Genomic DNA, 18,325 nt, shown 5'->3' on the forward strand with positions numbered 1-18,325 from the left:
CAAGTTATCTCAAAAAAAAAAAAAAAAGGGCCTGTTCCAGCATAGCAGATGCCTCACAAATACTCAGCTGCTGCAATCACCCTTCTCAGAGCAGCGCTGTCAGAAAAAGGCACATCTTCCTTGCAAGAACATCCTGTTTCATCAGAAGGGTGAGGTGTAGGATGCCTTATTTACAACAGCCAAATGAGTCCCCTGACTACATTTTTGTAACAGTCTCCTAATTTAAGTATTCTTCCTACCAAAGTCATAACAAATATGTAATCTTTTACATCAGTGAAAAGATTCAATTTATACCCCCATGAACATCTTCCAGAATATACTTAATATAATACAGCAAACACCAAAAACCAGCATCACATATGAGTAGAATAAATAGATCCACTTCCACCCACATCTTGGAACAGCAGAAAGACTAAGACATTAAGTTTGATCTTGTAGAGACATTTATAAATCCATTGAATTATAAATTCCTTGAAAAAGCACTTACCAGAAGCTATACTTTAATATGAAAACATCTACTGTTCTCTTCCCTAATGCTGTATCAAATATACACAAAGAATTACTGAAATTGCTTTGAAAGCTTATTGTTTAATTCAATGAGCAATGCACAGTCCCGGGTACTCCTCAGACGTCACTCAGCCCATTAAAGTGTCCATCTCAGAAGGGATACCTGCAGGCACTCCACGCTAAGCCAATTGCGCATTTCCAGGTAGAGAACACAAGGCTTTGTGCCCAACTTCTGCTCTTCTTAAATCCTGAGTCGAGTTGCAGCTTGTATTACAGAGTTTCTTAGAACTTTTCCTGCAACCGTGTCATTTTAAATACTCATAAGAAAAAAATCTAGGGTCTGAGATGTACATCAAAGCAGACTGATGGTTCTTCTACGTAAAGAGGTAATTACAAGACGGAAGTACCTTTAAATTCCCTACGGCTGGTTTCTGAGCAAGAAATAAGAAATCATTTTCAGGGCCAAACAACAACAAAAGACTAGTGAAGCCAAAGCCATATTCTCCACAGGCCCAGATCAAAGCCCTTCAAAAATTAATGGAGAAGGAATGTGCTTTTTGCGACCTGCTATTGTATTCCCCACGTCCATGAACTAAGTCAGACGCCCACGTCTTTCCTGGACCTCCAGGTATGTTTGTAATTAAAGGCAAATCATTTTTCTTCTAAGACAAAAGTAAAACCTGTTTATTGGTCAACATGGCACCATGCGAGGTTGCTGACTCCGACCCTTAAAGCATCATTACCTTCAAGTATTCCCAGATGTCCAGGGAAACACTGTCAACTTCAACATACGCTTAGAAGGGAGTACTTGGGCCCAAACTCACGTATGCGATAACTCAGCCGAGGGAACAACCCACAACTGACCTAATGAGCCTCAGTATCTAATAACTTGACTCCTAATTAGCTACAAACAGGGCTCTGTAGTTAGGACTTCACATCTACAATCTCTCATTCCTCCAACACCCCAGTGCAGGAGCATGATCTGGGTGCACGTTCAGGTTCCAGCCACCAGCCAGAACCCAGGAGGAGCTCAACAGCCCCGACCTCTTCAATGCACAATCTGGAGTGGATATGCAAATCTATATGTGAAGTACAGACTTGAAATATCTGCTGGTTCTATCTGCTAAAGCTGCAATTTGGTAATTTTTGGTATTACTTTGACATTATTTTGCTGTTACCAGTGAGCTAGCACACTCATATTTTATCTTTATCTCTCTCTATTTATATATTTTTTTTTATCTGCAAATAGTTTCAAAAGTGCAGACTAAAACTCTGTACAGAAAAACCCCCAACTGATCTTGCTACAGGCTGTGTGAAGAACATGGAAAGTTCCATTCTTTAGTTGAAGCTGCCGTTATTTTCATTTTCTAAAGGCAAAACATGTTTATACAAACAGTTCATACAGTTTTGAACTCGATACACCATTTGCTCAGACACCTAAGAATCTACCTGCACGAAATAACGAGCAGCCAGGTTGAAAACATCCTGCTCCAAGAGTCAAAAAAGGGGAAAAAAGAGCAGACAGTTGCATTTGTGTTTCGTGATCCTGGGGTCTGGTGCACGGTTCAGTAAGCAAATGGCAAATGCAGCTTCCAGCAGCCCCAACTCCTCCTCCCACCAACCCCAGCCTCCTTCAGCTGAAATGAAAAAAGCCCTTTTAATCTTCAAAGCATGGCCACAAGTCAATCCCAAACTTAGCACACTTTTTAATTTTCTTTTTAATTATCCAGTTGGGAGAGTTATGCCCTCCTTGCTCAGTGACCTTTCATTCCTTCAAGATTATTTCAAGAAATCTTTCCTGGGAATAATCAGCAAAGTTATACCACTTGCAGAGGAAATGTTTCAAGGCTTCTGGGCGCTGAGGGGGAGAGACAGCAGGATTTTCCGTGTGCTTTTGTGCAGGCAGCCTTTGCCACTTCACACAGGACCCTCTGCTCTACAGGCCAAGATCTCCTGGCTTCAGACTGCCATGAGGACAACCCCAACACATCTGCACCAATGCCTTCCCAGAAGTGCGTTGTCACCCTGCTGGGCTTCAGAGCCCCCGAGTCCTTACTTGAAGCCAGAACCTCCAAAACAGCAAGAGAATTTTGTTCTGCTGGAACTGGCAAAAGGCAGAGCACAAGCAGATCACCTACTGGTGCCATAAAGCAATAAAAGATGCTATTATTAATTACATTTGCAGTAAGAGATGCTATTATTACTACCGATAACTGTCAACCGACTGTTTGTCCCGTGAGTTTTGGTCACTAAGCACAGCTTGGCTTCTCACAGCCATAGGCACGGTGAAAATTTAAGTCATTATTGCCATTAATGATATTTAAGTTAAACCAGCACCACTTACTCTCTGCCCACACACCAAACAACTGTACGCAACCCTGCGTTTGATTCCCACATGTTAAGCCAACCAATTACTAACGTATTAATTTCACAACAAGCCTGGAAGCGTTTATAGAGACAGGGTTGTGTTTAACCAGACTTGTTGGTGAACTCCCCGTGCCCGTGTTCCAGGCAGGCTGAGGAGAAAGTGTGTGTTCACACGCAATCACCATCCACTTCCTTACAAACGTGCATTTGTCCATCTCGTCGACGTGACGCCACCGGTTCTGTCCTCGGACCCCGCAGGGACGACGAGCAGAGCCAGGAGGTACAGGACCTGTTGAAACCCAGCTGACATCCAACCTGTACGTCACACAACACGTTACCCTGGAGAGATGGAAGAAGTAATTGCGTCCAACAGCTTTGAAGATTTTTCTCCGGACGTAAGCGGTTAATTAAGAACGCATTAAATATATATTAATGCATTAAATATCCCTGCAAGCAACTAAACTGTTTAAGGCGGCACAGGGAATTCTTCTCCAACTGACGTGACAGAAATGGAACAGTCCACTTAATACCAAGCTGATTGCTCAGGAAAAGCATTAAAATTATAACATTTTGACAGAGTTCACATTACTTCTAATAATATTTATGCCAACTATAGTTTATTGAAGGAAAGCTTTTTCTTTTCAGCAGGACAAGCCTTTTACAAAAAAGTGTTTTGGCAACATTTAGTGAATACTTTTTTGTGATTTTTTGCCAGTAGAACAAGCCTTTTCAGCCAATATACTGTGGTTTCAATATTGAACCTTACTGATTTCTTCACCTTCAGGGCCATACTGCAAATGTCTGTATAGCACCACTTTAAAAATAAATAAATAAAAATCACAATTATTCTTACTTAATTGGCATTACTTAAAATGTGAGGATTCTTTGCTGCTACTATTTGGAGCAATATCGTTTAGGCAGACATTTTGCCCTCAAACAAAATTTTCCATTTGAATAATTAAGAGGAGAAAAGACCAATACAGATAGCGACTCCTTTGAAGGTACCCACATGCTGTGCTTTCTCCATAATAAATCTATTACCTGCCATTCAACAAAACATTATCTGTCACAACAGCCTCCAGAACAAAAACAGTAATTAGACTCGGCTCTTAATTCACTGATGCAGCGGGTTTACAAAGCAAGGAGCAGCGCACCGAAGCGAGATTAAAAATTGGGCTAATACTGATCATAAAACCTTTACCAAAACCAAACAGCCAAGGAGGAGAGCTCAGATAATACTTCAGGTTTAGGCTCATTTATACTAAGAAACTTAATGGAAGGCTTAATTGACAGCTTTGCTTGATTCGATTGTGCCTTATTAGGCATCTTCATGAGAAGCATTAAATGCGTTTGATCCCTTCCAAAGAAGAGGAAGACTCATTAGTAATGGATGTTTACAAGTACCCAGGGCTCATGATTACAGTTCTTCCCCTCTGCAGAAGGGGCTTTTTGGATCTATTTTTTCAGGAGAAGGATTATGTATCATCTCCGAACCAGCTCAGGCTTCCACCCTTTGCTTTTTCTGATATTTGCAAACAAGACGGATGGACAATGAAAATGTCAGCTCCTTTGAAAGCCTCAGAACGCGACCAGCAAGCCAGGAAAATGCAAGCCATAGGGCCAATAACACCAAGGATTATTATTTATAACAAACCAGATTTTCTGTTTTCTATGTTCTGAAATAAACACAGCACAAATTGAGCTGTTCCCATTCAAGTTTCAGCTTCTGGCTAGAGCAAATAAATAGATATACTATCTCAATACAACAAAACCATAACACTTGGGTATTCTTAAAAAAAAAAAAAGTCCCTCCCTCGACCATGTGATTTTTTTTGTTTCAGTTTTAAAAGCATCAACTAGCAAGTTGAAATAAACTCCAGGCAACCAACAAGTGTCAAACAGTCTGAATAAACCAGAACAGAGCCCTGCAAAATTATATCCATAATAACCATTATGCTCGGCATAATCTCCCCAAATTCCGCACACGCAATTAATTAAATGGTACCCATGGAAATACATACTTCCAATATCAGCAAACGATTGATAACTGTTATTTTTCCCATATACAAAAGGACACAGAACAGTATGAGAACACTGCAATTATGTCTTGCAGTCTGATCCTATGGAATAAGGACCTGGATCTCCAAGTTCTTTCTTGTCGGTCTGAATCCCAGTTATTCCCTAGGCTTGGCCTTTGTACAATGAAATGCTCATCAGGAAACCACACTCTTCCAGCTTTTATCAAAAACTCCAATTTGTCAAAACATGACCAAGCAAACGCTTGCATCAGGAACACCTAGTCAACTTTCAGGAAAAATTCGTTTCGTATCAAAATGAAATAAAAATTTGTATTTTGTATTAAAAAAGTGAAAAAGAAAAGCTGATGTAACTTGTGAAGCAGCTGGTGCTTTAGGATATACAGTCCTCAAAAACAAGGCTGGATTTTCTTTGCTTAGGTATGGTAAGGGTCTGAGTACAGGATTCTCCATTCACAAAAAGTAATAAATAGAGCAAAAACTGTAGAATTTATTAATTTTTTTCCTGTCATAGGGATTCAAAGACGCCATGGAAATTCAAACCTTATCACAGCACAGTCCATTGAGTACTTTTAGTACTTCTTCCATTTTATTCAGCCCACAAAATAAGAAAGAAGTTGCTAACTTTGCAGTGCAGGATTTTATTTCCATTCCCAGCTTTTAAATAAAAGTGAAAGTGGTGACATGGAGTCACATGCCTCTTTTTATGAGATACTCATGTGACCTTGAATATTGATATGAATGTATAGACACTTTTTTTTCTTAAAAAGTACAATAAACCAGCATCGCCGAGCTACATGCTTAAATATAAGACAACACAGGTGAGTGATAAAAGGAAGAAGGCCAGAAAAAAAAAAAAGAGATACCCTTTAGATCAGTGCTCCTGTGCTAGAAAAGACAGAGCGCTCAGTAAAGATGTGCTTAATGGCAGACTCCAGTGGCCCAAGATCTCCAGTATCTTCTTCCCATCACTAACATCAGGTCAACAATGACCCCCAGAGCCCTGGGAGACTGGGATAAATTCACTAAGGGCACATGAACCACCTCATCACATAAACACAGCTGAGAGCCCACTTAGTAGATCGAGTGTTTAAGGTACCTTCCTATTAAAGCTTCCAAATGGCAATTTATTCTTTTAACTTTTACAATCTTACAAGCGTACCAACAGCCAACATACCACTAAAATAGGCCTTATTGCCCCAGGCTGCCATTTCACAGCCATGCAAAATAAGAGTAAATCCAATTAAAATGTGTTGCCACATTTAGAGCCCAAACTACTCAAAGCATCCACACGCGAGGTTAATGCCCAGGAAAGTAAGTTGCTTTTTTCCTCCCTTTCCTGCCAGGCCAGCACTGCCGTCCACACTGTGTGTTCTTAAAATGCTCCAGCCAACTGTTCCAATGACACAAGCACCACAATAGTTTGATTTAAAAATAAATTCTGACAACAAATTTTGGGGGGCATGGATCCGAAATCTGTTCAGTGAGTCACACCTTTCAAAACAGTCAAAACCAAAATAATGGTGAGTCAATCTCTCCTTCACCATTTATACCAATTTGAGCCCGTACTTCAAGCAATTTCAGTCTAAAGCAAGCGGACAGGAAATGAATGCTGAATTAAAACGGTCCTTTTTATCACCCAGGAGATAACAAGCATATACTGGTTAAATCCAAACACACATAAACAAGTTCAGTTATTGCCTTCATAGCACAGAGCCTAAAAGTTCAAAAATACTTACAGGTACCGTGGCTGCTACTTACAGCTCCTCAAACACAATTACAACAGCACTAATCTGCTCCCATCTGCTCCTAAAAATACAACTATCAGACAGAGGTTGTTTTCTCTGGCATTTTGCTGACGCAAGCACAGATCAAAACATCCCTCATTCAGAGGAGAAAGATTTATTGGTCTCCATAACACACAAGGTGAAATCCAGCTACAGCATCATTCCAAGGCGCACGTGACACACTCCTGCCAATACAAGACAGGTTTATTACATGCTTAGTAACGTAGGTTTTGAGAAGAACAAAATATCCTGGCTGCCTGGGGAGAAGAAATTCTGGAAATTGCCTTTTACCAGAAAAGCACAAAGTTTATTCTCTCCTGAAGCAGGTTTGTTTTTTTAATAAAAAAATAAAAGTAAGACCAGACGCTTGGACGGTAAGTGCATTCCCCCACCCATCCTCTGTAACCAGTACTTTCATCTCCTGGCCTGAGAACTCAGGCACAAGGAGATTTAGATCATTGAATTTCTAATTATAAACCCGTTAAAGGCTAGTTTTACAATTACCTCAAGCCCAGCCATTCCTCTGCAAATAATAAAATGGAGTTGTCAGACAGGAACAGAGATATTTTTATTCCCATACGTTCCTGCTGCGCAGAATGGAGACAACCAGAACGTGTGGTTTGGGGCTGCCTCCCTACAGCCTGGCTGGGACCGCGATGGTCACCTCATCCTTCCCAAAATCAACCCGGGATTTTCAAACCCCAATCGGCCCAACTCGACCTCAGGGCCACGGCAGAGCCAAGAGTGGAGTCACAGCTCTCTGCAGACCCAAGGCGAGTGATGATTCACTATTTACTAGACTGATGACAACATTCAGTACCAAGAAAAACGTTCACCAAACCTCTGAGAACACCCTGGATTAAAAAACCCTGGGAGGCGCAGAGGCACAGCGCGTTTCTGATGCCATACACATCTGCATTGCTATGTTTGGCACCAAAACTGGCCAAGATTAATGTTGAGTGAAAGGAATGAAACCAGAGCTGGAGACTTCTTAACTAGAAGACTAGGTCTCCCCTTCTGCTTCCCTTCCCCACCAAGTGCCAGCGATGTTTCAACACTCCAATTCCCTTTCCCAAGGAGGTAGTTCTACTCCTCCCATGGCCAAATTACCATGGCAAGAAATCCACATTTTGATTCATCTCTAAGAGAAGAGCATTCAAATAGTAGACATTTCCTTCCCATAACCTGAAAATAGCCAAATATCATCAGATTTCTTTCCTGCCTTCAAATAAACATTGTCATAAGATAGCTCATAACAACTAAAAATATTTAGCCATAAAGAAAATATGCTCCCCAGCACTGATAGAAGTTTTATGTGCAGTACCACGAAGTTAGCAGAATGTCTTAATGCATATCACCCCTGGGAACGGCTAGAGAACATGGCAAATAGCTTTCATTTTAAATGATTTATTTTATTCCTGCCTTACACTACATCATGATGCATTTCTCTTTACTCATCCTGACTGTCAATATCTTCTTCCTGCAGGTTTTAAGTAAAATAAAACACACCCTAACTCCTGTCAGACTGTTTCATGACCACTAAAGCTTCATAAATAAGAACACTTGATACAAATAAAAGTTTTCCAGCAATACATGAACCATCACCTTCAATCAAAGAAAAACCATTTTGCACAACCATCTGCATTTTCTCGTAAGGATAAATGCATAACGTAGTGTTCAAAAGTCAAAGAAATTTATTGAAGAATAGCCCCACAGAATCTTTTCGGGCTTGAGTTTTCTCACTCTTTTTCTTACATGGTTGATAAAAAAAGACACTGACAGCAACAGCAGAACAAGGATCTTCCAAAAATCACCTTGTGTGGTACACTGGTTTGGAATCTGCTGTGAACCAGAATAGCTGGAGGGCACGTTAGTTGACTTCCCCCTGGTACACACAAGGCTCAGAAGAGGTTAAATGCTGCAGTTCAGAGCAGGTCATTAGAGCAGCTTAACAGGCACTTCTGGAGCAATCCCCACTGAAGATGGGTAAAGTTTCACCCATTTAAGTGTTCAACCATCTCCAATCAACCTAAACAGCACAGCGATGCCACTTCATCGGAGATAAGAAAGTCCATTATATTGAGGAAGTTGACAGATTTGGCTATGCCAGGAACAAAAAAAGAAAAAAAAAAAAAAAAAACACACACTGACTGAATCAAAGAAAACACTGGGAGCTGCACGTTATCACAAAGCCTTGAAAAGGTTCATGGCACACGTGGTGATGCTGAGGAGGGGAGTCGCGGTGAGAGCTTGACAAAGCTCTGGGATATCTCTTTGAAAAATTTGGCTATGCCAGGAAAAAAAAAAAAAAAAAAAAAAAAAAAGACACACACTGACTGAATCAGAGAACAGAAAACTCAACTCGATTTAATTTAAAAGCCTTTGAAATAGAAACTGCATATGAATGCAGCATCTTCTACAGTCTTCCAAACAACTGCGGGGAAAATCCACAGCCATAAAGTTTTGTGTTAGGGGGGGAAAAAAAAAATCCTCAAACACTGTCATTATTTTAAGTTCCCCCTGAAGAAAAGTCTCCAGCCAAATAATACCAACAAAGACCCGACTTTTATTCCTCCACTGGAATTCAAGACCCTGTTAGCTTCAACTACAGAAGACAGAAATTCTCATATTAGCAGTCTTTAAAAAAAAATATTAATCCATACATACACATCACTCAGTATGTCTTTGAGGATGTACGCACAGGTCTACCCGTAGCTCAGGGAGGGTAAGGAACAGGTAAAAAAATCTCCAAAGGGATCTAGCTTCAATATAAAAGCAAGACTTTTGTGGGCTAACCCAAAAAAAGCTCCCTGCCCGAACAGCCATCCATAGAGGGGTACCTGCACCCCAAGGGCTCACAAGGCTGGGAGCGTGCAGCCAGTGATGGATGGGGGCTGCTGAAATTGGTGCTGTCACCAGAAACACTCATCAGCCTGCAGCCCAAATTATCCGACTATTTGAAAAGCTGGGTTTCTTTCAGATTTGTTTCCATACTGAAGATGCAGAATGAGCAAGAGGCCTGTACTCAGAGAACCTTATTTCCATCCAATTACTTACATCTACTCAACATGAGAGCCAGGTGCCCCAAGAATGCGGTTCACCAAACCTAAGCCTGGCTAAGAGCAGGGCTTACAGACAAGTGACAGATTGGGATGGATTTTAAACCATGTGAATGCAGCCTGTTAGGGAACAGCAGGAGCACAACCCACCCTTGAGAAGTGCAGTCCTTAACTCCTTCCCTTATCCCGGGGGCCCTGACAAGACATTTTCAACTCCTATTTGCATCTGTAGTAAAGCCAAAGGCTTGTTTAAATCCATGATAAAAATCTCAGGGCTTGTTCAACCTCATTGCTAGCCCAAGGTTGAATTTCTTCTAGTGCATCTCCATGTTAATACTGCTCTAATTTCAAGCTATCTGGATCCCTCGAAGCTAGGAGTAGGGTTGTAAGAGCTCATCAACTACTAATCCAATTGTTCTACGTATCTCGAGGATTATTTTCCAGTTTACTAACCTGAGCTACTTGTTGCAATAATCCTTTATCTAGAGTGGAATCACTGGGCTGATCAAGGTGTGCAGCGTTAAGCCTGGCTCTGGCAGTGTGCAGCACATCAGTAGCTAATGGCTCTACTGTTTGTTCTGCTCCTCTGCTAGGTTTTACAGCCTGCATCAAACCCAGCTGCCAGTAAAACCACCACCCAAAACAGCTTTTTATTTAAAGCTTAAACTGGGTAATTTAAAGATTGCTCAAGTGTGACAACGCTGCACTGCAGTGGGGATACACAGATGTATTAAGCTCCCTGTGAAAAAGGAGCATTTGGTAATTTGATTTCAGCTGGTCAAGTTCAACAGCAACAGGGAGCCCAGCATTTACCTGGCACTGAACTCTTACACGACTGTCAGCCGCGCAGGGCAAACGATAAGATGGAAAAGATTATTAGGCGAGGTCTTTACCTGGTCTTAAATACATCTGGGGAATTCCCTTTCCTGCCAGAATCTTCCACCGGCTCTGCCTGCAGCTTCTTCGGGGGTCAGCCCCCTCCTGCACCCACCTGGGGAGGTGAAGGGACCCGCCGCCTGGGACCCCAAGGGGCAGTTAAACATTTGCCTTCCCAATCTACAAAATGACAGTGGCGGCTCCAAAATGAAAGGACAGGAATGAAACCCTACTAGTCTCTGCCTCCATTCCCATCCTTTAGAAAGAAAGGCAAAAGCCACTAGCAACAGAGATGCACAATATAGGTATAGTTAGTCATTACCAGTTAAGTAAGGAAGCCTAATCAAAGGCTTTCAACAAGCTTTGTTCGGGCATTTTCCTGCGCTACCTACATCACTTATTTCTACCCAAAACCTACCTTAAAACAAAAGAAAACCACACACGACACCGAGCAGGGGCCACAAGTCAAAGGCATAAAACAGTAATATTTACTGTCTTGATCTGCACTGAAAAAAAAAAAAAGCCAACCAAAAAAGCAAATAAATAGAAAGGGAGAAAAAAAAAACCCAAACCCTCAAAGCGTATCACGAGAACGGGATCAGACAAGAAAGCGAGGCCACCCCTTCAGGACCAGGGGAGAATTAACCTGCATTTCTCCATCCCATTTGCAAGCTTACGACTCTGCCACCCATTTTGTTTCAGATTAACGGGTTGGGGGGGGGAAGGGAGGAAAATTAAAAAAATTTATGATGTCGATGGAACAGAGAAAATACCCCCCCTCAGCCCCAGGGATGCCTCCCGGGTGTCTCTGCCTCACAGGGCAGGTGATCCCGCCGCAGGTGCCCACCTCAGGCATCCCCCTCTCCCGCCCAGGCCGTGCCCCTTCCCCTCCGCCCAGTACGGGCTGGAGGCGATGCCGAGCCAAAAAAAACCGCCGGCACGGAAAACACGGAAGAGTTTCAGATATAAATATGAAATAAAAGGGAAAGGAGGAGAGGTACGGACGGCGCAGGAGCCCCGCGGCCAAGGTGAACCGCGGCCGGGCAACATGGTGGAGGCTGCGGGGAAGCCCCGACACACCTCCCCGGCAAGAGGAAGGGGCGAGCCCCGGGTGTCTGGGGATGAAGGGCGGCTCTGAGGCGGCGGCGGGGGGCCGGGATGGAGGTGACAGCAGGCGGGAGGCGAGAGCAATGACCGCGGCGGGCTGAGGGAAGAGCGCGGCGGGGCAGGCGCCGGCGTGGCTTCTCCCTCAGGACGGGCGGGCGGGCTGAGCGGCGGCGGCGCCTTGCCCGGCGGGAGAAGGAGGACGAGCTCACCTGCCATAGCGGGCTGAGGGCGGCAATGGCGCTGGGGGCTGCGGCTCCGCTCCGCTCCGTCGGCAGCGGGGAGTGCGGCGGGGCCGGGGCCGCCCCGGCAGGCAGAGCACGGGGCGGGCCAGGCCCCGCTCCGCCCCCGACAAGATGGCGCCTGTCGCGCTGCCGCCCGCCCGCCCTTATTCCCTCAGGGCCCGGACGCCATGGCGACCCCGGGGCGGCGGGGGCTCAGCGGCGGGACCATGAGGGCGGCAATGGCGCTGGGGGCTGCGGCTCCGCTCCGCTCCGTCGGCAGCGGGGAGTGCGGCGGGGCCGGGGCCGCCCCGGCAGGCAGAGCACGGGGCGGGCCAGGCCCCGCTCCGCCCCCGACAAGATGGCGCCTGTCGCGCTGCCGCCCGCCCGCCCTTATTCCCTCAGGGCCCGGACGCCATGGCGACCCCGGGGCGGCGGGGGCTCAGCGGCGGGACCACCCGGAGGACGAGGAGGGCTCCTGGCCCTGCGGCGGGGCTCGATCTCCCCCAGCGGGGCTCAATCCCCCCGGGGCGCTTCATCTGGGAGGGTCCCTCCACAGCCCCCAGGAAAATGGCGTTTTTCTGGTGTCACCACAGGCTGCCCTCAGCCCTCGCCTTTTCTGGGATTTAGTTTTGGGGTTTTTTTTTAGGAAAAATGCAGCTTTTATAATAGGAGAGTGAGCTTAAGGGGGAAAGGAAGAGGAAGGCTAAGAACGTTGAGCCTCCCCCCATTCCCCCCCCCCAAAAAAAAAAGATGACCCCTCCACCACACACACAGTTCTTCCTAAAATCTCACATTTCTCAGATTTTCATAGTTTTCTGGCTGGAGGGACAGAGCAAACCTGACATGATCCCCCACCAGCACCTGGAGGTGGGTGGTTTCAGACACAGCGCAGACACCTGCTGCTCCAATACCCCGTACCACAGATGGACAAGGCCTTCTCGGCAAAACCTGAAGTTCCTAATGGGTTTCGATAATGTTAACTCGCTTTAATTTGGCTTCTGCCCTTTCCAGTACGCCCAGTTCTTGGCCCTGCAAAGAGCCAGCCGCCTCGTGAAGAGTTTTGCCGCTCGATGCTTTTCTGGGAAGCTGGGACCAAGCCCCTGCAGCCGCCTCTGGTAATTTCTACCTTTTCTCCCTCAACAAAACCATGCCGCAAACATCAGCCTGCTCATTTACAGTAGGTGTCCTTGAGATAATATTGACCCATGCCGAGCTTTCTCCCCCACCAGCCCCCTTCGTTATTTGATTAAGGTACCTCGTAGCTGTTAGTCGATAGGAAAGCCTGTGCTCCCCAGACCAGTGACACTAATTGTAATCCATTGCATCATTTTACCCAGACCTGCAATTCTTTGTTGATCTTTCAGGTCTTTGCCTTAATAGTTGCTGTTTGCGCAGAGTTTGGCTACCAGGAATGTTTACTGAGTATTTGTTGGCCAGCTGTCCAACCCCTTCCATCCTGCCCCTCTAAAGAGGGTTTCATCAGATCCCATTAAAACCCGGGAGCTTATTTTAAGACTGTAGACCCTACGAGGCCTCTGGAGCATTTGTGCTTCTTATCCTCGTGCATCATTTTTTCCACATTCGCTGCAATACTCCTTGTTAAGCTTCTAAAAGGCTTTCAGATGAACCATATGGAGAACTATATAGGACGTGGGTAAGTTACAACGCACCTCTTCTGCTGCTCTAGATTATGAATATCGATCCCTTCGCGTTATTCAATACCTGGCCTGATCCCAAACATATACGCAAGGTTAGTGCAGCTTTTAAATGTTAATAGCCTTTGTTTATTAGGGTAGAGGAGCGTGGAGCTGTGATGTAAGGGACATTTTAGTAATGCAAGATTGATTGAGACTGCAGCAGTTTTGCTGCTGACGGGAGTTTGTTTGTTGATGGATCGTATGTGTTCAGAGATGCAGCCTCTGGACGCGGACTTCCTGTGTTCAGAAATCATTGGCAGAGACACAGCTCGCTCTCTATTTTTTTTTTTTTTGAAGTCTTATAATTTTCTAACTTGCCCTCCCCCAGTGGAAGATGGCAGAGTGAAAGACAGGTAACATGGCAAGAGGTCTGCAAGCGGGAAGCTCAGACATGTGCATCAGTCAGATTGAAGTTTAAACAGATTATTTATCTGTTAAATAAACCCAAGGACAAGCAGAGGAAAGATGATAGAAGTGGATTTAGTGCTCCAAGAATTGAATTTGACATAGCTAGACCCCCTGGAGCCCCGGGCTCAAACCCAGCAAAGCACTTTTCAGGCCTTTGTTCCTCTCAAACAGATGAATTACCTTCCAGGTGGTGGTGGCCACCTGTGCTCTAAAGTTTCAGAAAATACCCCATCATTCCACTTGTTCAGGGAGCCACAGCCCATTTTATGCTGTCACACTGTCCTGCTGTGGAAGTAAAAATAATTTTACTGGGAATATTGGCATATTCATTTCTGTTAATAAAACGTAGTGAAGAACCATGAGGTATTTATAAAAACATTCAATCACTTTCTGCCTGAATAATTCACAGGACCATAAAAAAAGTTGGAAGAATCAGAGGCACAGAATGTGCATGTGCGTGTCCTTCATAACAATGCTATCAAGAGAAATTAGCAGCCATTAATCATTTAGTGTGCAGACCTTTCAGATCCTAACGGAGACACCTTCCCTTTGTTGTTTTCTTTGCTAGATCTAATCTAGGAGATTATTTGAGCTCCTCAAAGCTCACTCAGGGATTTACCTGAACAGGTAAGGTGCTGCTGCATCTAGACAATTAGTCACAATAGAAGGTTTATGCCATTCTTCCCAATTCAACCAGTATAAAATACCTGTCCATCGAAAATATATAGCCTGAATTCCTCCTGTAATTGCCCTAACTGGCCTAAATTCTTGTAATGTTGACTTTCTTCAGCTAAGAATACAGTCCTGATTCCTCCCTCTGTTCTTTGTACTAATCACTCATTATGCTTGCTCTCATAATGCAGGATAAATATTATAGTATTAATGTAATCACAGTAGTAACGATTCAGGAGTGGATGAGCAAATAGTGCTTTGTGATATTTGCTGGCCTGAATCGCTGCAACATCTCCATGACAGTGTGCAAGTAGGGACTTGATTTTGTGGTGAGGTTGTGCCCGTGTGGAGCTGAAAGTCTCCATGAGGAGATGCTGCTGTGGGTCAGTCAAGCCTTCAGCCTGGGCTGCGTGTCCTTCTCTCCAGCCAGAGAATGTGCTATTATTGCGATATTCTGAGGTAACTGTTAATGAGTGTGTTCCCCAAGCACGCCAGCTTCATTTTGTTTGTTTCTTCATGGCTCTGTGCAAATAAAATGGTAAGGACAGGACTACAGAAGGTCAGGGTTTTCTTGAGATGCAGCGTGTACGTTACTGGCATAAATTTAAAAGCTGAAATGTTTTTGGCTGCTATATCTTCTGTTTACTCAAACTTCCATTTTCAACCAAAGCATTGCCTCAATGGGGATGTGAATCATTGATCCAAGTACAAGATCTCCAAAAGACCAACCCAAAATTTCACATCCAGTTGTATCCACGAAGATTGTTTTGGGTCTGGGATCCACAGCTCATTTCCAATTCCCTTCTTGTTTTTTTTGGGGGGAGGGTTGTTTTGTTTTTTTTTTTTTTAATGTGCTTCTGGTTTGGCTTTGTTGGGTTTTTTTTTCATTTACAACATAAAACAAGGAAATAAAAAAATAGTTTGCCTCACATCAGATTAACAATATTTTATGTGAATGCCATGGATGGAGTCCAGGAGTTAAGAACAACCCAGCATGCGTGTATATGGATGACAGGAATATCTTTTATATGGATAAAAAGGAATAGCTTTTACTGGATTACACAAAATAGAAATGAAACCCCTGGTATTTCAACAGGTGCCAAGGAGGCGAAAGGAAACATCCCAAGAAAAGGCAAAAAGTTTAGCAACTCACCAGCAGTGATGTTTTCCATTTTCCTCTGGAATAAGGAGTGGTAACGGTAAGGGGAAGAGAATCCTGAACTGGGCAGACCCTGGGTTTCTATTCTATAAGGTAAAGAAACCCAGAGCGAATAACCCTTCTTAAAAAAATGCTGTCTACCACCACCTAGTGGGAAACACCACTTCAGGTTCCTTGACCTACATAAATTTATAGTTTATCTTGGGGACAGTCATGACCTGATTGCTGTTTCCTCTCTCCCAAACGTTGTAAGGAAATAGTTAGCAAAAGAATTTATTTCCTTCTAAGAACTGTTTCCAAAGCTGAACAACAGGCTTCCTGCTCTGTATCTGAGCTAAATCCTTAGTTTTGTGATCTGCAAAATGGAGGTAGTAAGACCCAGGAAGAATTTTATGAAGTTTAATTAGTGCAAAGTGCTCTTAATAGCAAATAGGGCTTTTAGTCCAAGGATCTCAGGCTACTTTGGTCCAAGTACTCAAATTACTGAGGCTTCAGTCAGCGATCCAAGAGGCAGATGTACTGCTGTGCTTGCTGTATAGAAAGATAAATAGCAGGGGTTGCAAAGTTACAGTTGCCTGAATTCCCATCATAAATCAATAGCTGAGCAGGAGAAAAAAAAAAAATCTGCATAGTTGCAGAATTGTTGGATCCCTGCTGTTCTATCAAGACGGTTTTACCTCTGGTAGCTTTTGGAGAGAGAAGACCTTCCTTCACCTTTGTATATGCAAAATATCTTGAAAATGGAGACCGGATTCTGGCAGCCAGCTCAGCACAAACAACCCAGAACAGGTTCCTGGGCTTCTCGCTGGGGGGTTGCTCAGACCACACTGGCCTCAGGGTACCCATCCAAACATTACCGGTGAGTACAGGGAGGAAGAGTGATCAAGAACACTTCCAGTAACACTAACTCAACTGGACAGCTCATGCTTTGGATGAGAAGCTAATTTTCTTGATGCTGTTATGTCTGGCACCTCAGGGGCTGTACCAAATTGATGAGATTTAACTTGCTGAGTCAGGAGTGGGGCCTGTATTTGGCAGAGGAAGGAGGAGATGGGCTTAGTCACCTTTCAGAGTTTGTTCCCAGCCCTCTTTTCAAATGCACAGCTGCTGAAATTAGCCCTTATGTCTTGGGAAGAGTGGGAGCAGGAGGGGCCCAGGCAAACAGCATGTATTTATCCTCCCCCTTCTCTTTTTCTGCCAGGTTCTAGTTGCCAATACTGCTGAGCTGCTGGAGCCACATCTCCTGATTCTGAGGTGTTGTGGCAGCAGAAGAGGCACGGCAGGAGCCCGTGGCTGACAGCTCCTGACGTTTTTGCTTTGCCGATGCACATTCACACGGGTGTTTCACTTGCAGCCGCCCATCAGAAGAAGCCTAAGTCGTTTGGAGAGATGGTCTCCAAGCAGGAGACAAGCTGAGGTTTGCCACCTTGCATCAAGCTCATGCATGGCTCTTGTTCAACGCTGTGCCAATAAATCACAGAATCACAGAATCACAGAATCTTCTAGGTTGGAAGGGACCTTAAAGATCATCTTGTCCAACCGTCAACCTCACTGACAAAAATAGACACCCACACAACAAACAAGGAGCATCACCATCACTAAACCAGACCTCCCAGCACTACATCGACCTGCCTTTTGAACACCTCCAGGGATGGTGCCTCAACCCCCTCCCTGGGCAGCCCATTCCAAGGGCTGAGAACACTTTCAGTGAAAAAATTGTTCCTAATATCCAGCCTGAACCTCCCCTGGGGTAACTTGAGGCCATTTCCTCTTGTCCCGTCGCCTGTGACTTGAGAAAAGAGACCGACCCCCATCTCTCTACACCCTCCTTTCAGGGAGTTGGAGAGAGCAATAAGGTCTCCCCTCAGCCTCCTCTTCTCCAGGCTGAACAACCCCAGCTCCCTCAGCCTCTCCTCATCAGACTTATTCTCCAGACCCCTCACCAGCTTTGTTGCCCTTCTCTGGACCCGCTCCAGCACCTCAATGGCAGCGTATAGGCAGGACCAGAGCAACTTATTCCCACTTAATCTACTTCCCAAAAGGCATGAACATGGTGCACAAAATCATTTTTAAGTCCATTAGAGGAATTTTATAGTGCAGAATAAACCAGGTTTTCTTAAGCCACCTCCACCGGGAGTTCAAATGAAGGTCCTTTGCTTTGCAAAGAACGGGCAGCAGCACCCCCGTGGTTGCTTGCTCATATCTCAGCAGATAAGTGACAGCAGAGAGAATCCCCGTTTTAACCTTTCGTCGCTTGAACCCACTTGCAAACAGTTCTGAGAGGACATCCACCATGTGCTCAGGGAGGAAGGACGGTCTCGGATGTGGTCATTACTTTCATCCGCTATCTCCCCGTGACTCATCTGATTCCTCATGTGAGCGTGGAGCAACAAAAGCACAGAGTGATGTCAGTCAGGAGAGGAAAACGG

General features: G+C 44.6%; 1 protein-coding gene and 1 long non-coding RNA gene across 2 annotated transcripts in view; one reads left to right on the plus strand and one right to left on the minus strand.

Annotated features, from left to right (window-relative positions):
• SLC23A2 (solute carrier family 23 (ascorbic acid transporter), member 2) overlaps positions 1-12,053 on the minus strand; it is a 59,978-nt gene extending 47,925 nt beyond the window's left edge. The window contains exon 1 of the mRNA XM_014945475.1: positions 11,949-12,053. The gene's annotated coding sequence lies outside the window, so the exon portion shown is untranslated. The remainder of the gene's footprint in view (positions 1-11,948) is intronic.
• A 1,415-nt stretch (positions 12,054-13,468) lies between these two features.
• Positions 13,469-17,462, plus strand: LOC106889948. The gene is made up of 3 exons (XR_001412433.1): positions 13,469-13,614; positions 15,834-15,936; positions 17,098-17,462. It is a non-coding gene; the product is annotated as an uncharacterized LOC106889948 (long non-coding RNA).
• The last annotated feature ends 863 nt before the right edge of the window (positions 17,463-18,325 follow it).

The sequence above is a fragment of the Calidris pugnax genome, unplaced genomic scaffold, assembly GCF_001431845.1.
Source record: "Calidris pugnax isolate Ruff unplaced genomic scaffold, ASM143184v1 scaffold120, whole genome shotgun sequence".
NCBI lineage: Eukaryota > Metazoa > Chordata > Aves > Charadriiformes > Scolopacidae > Calidris > Calidris pugnax.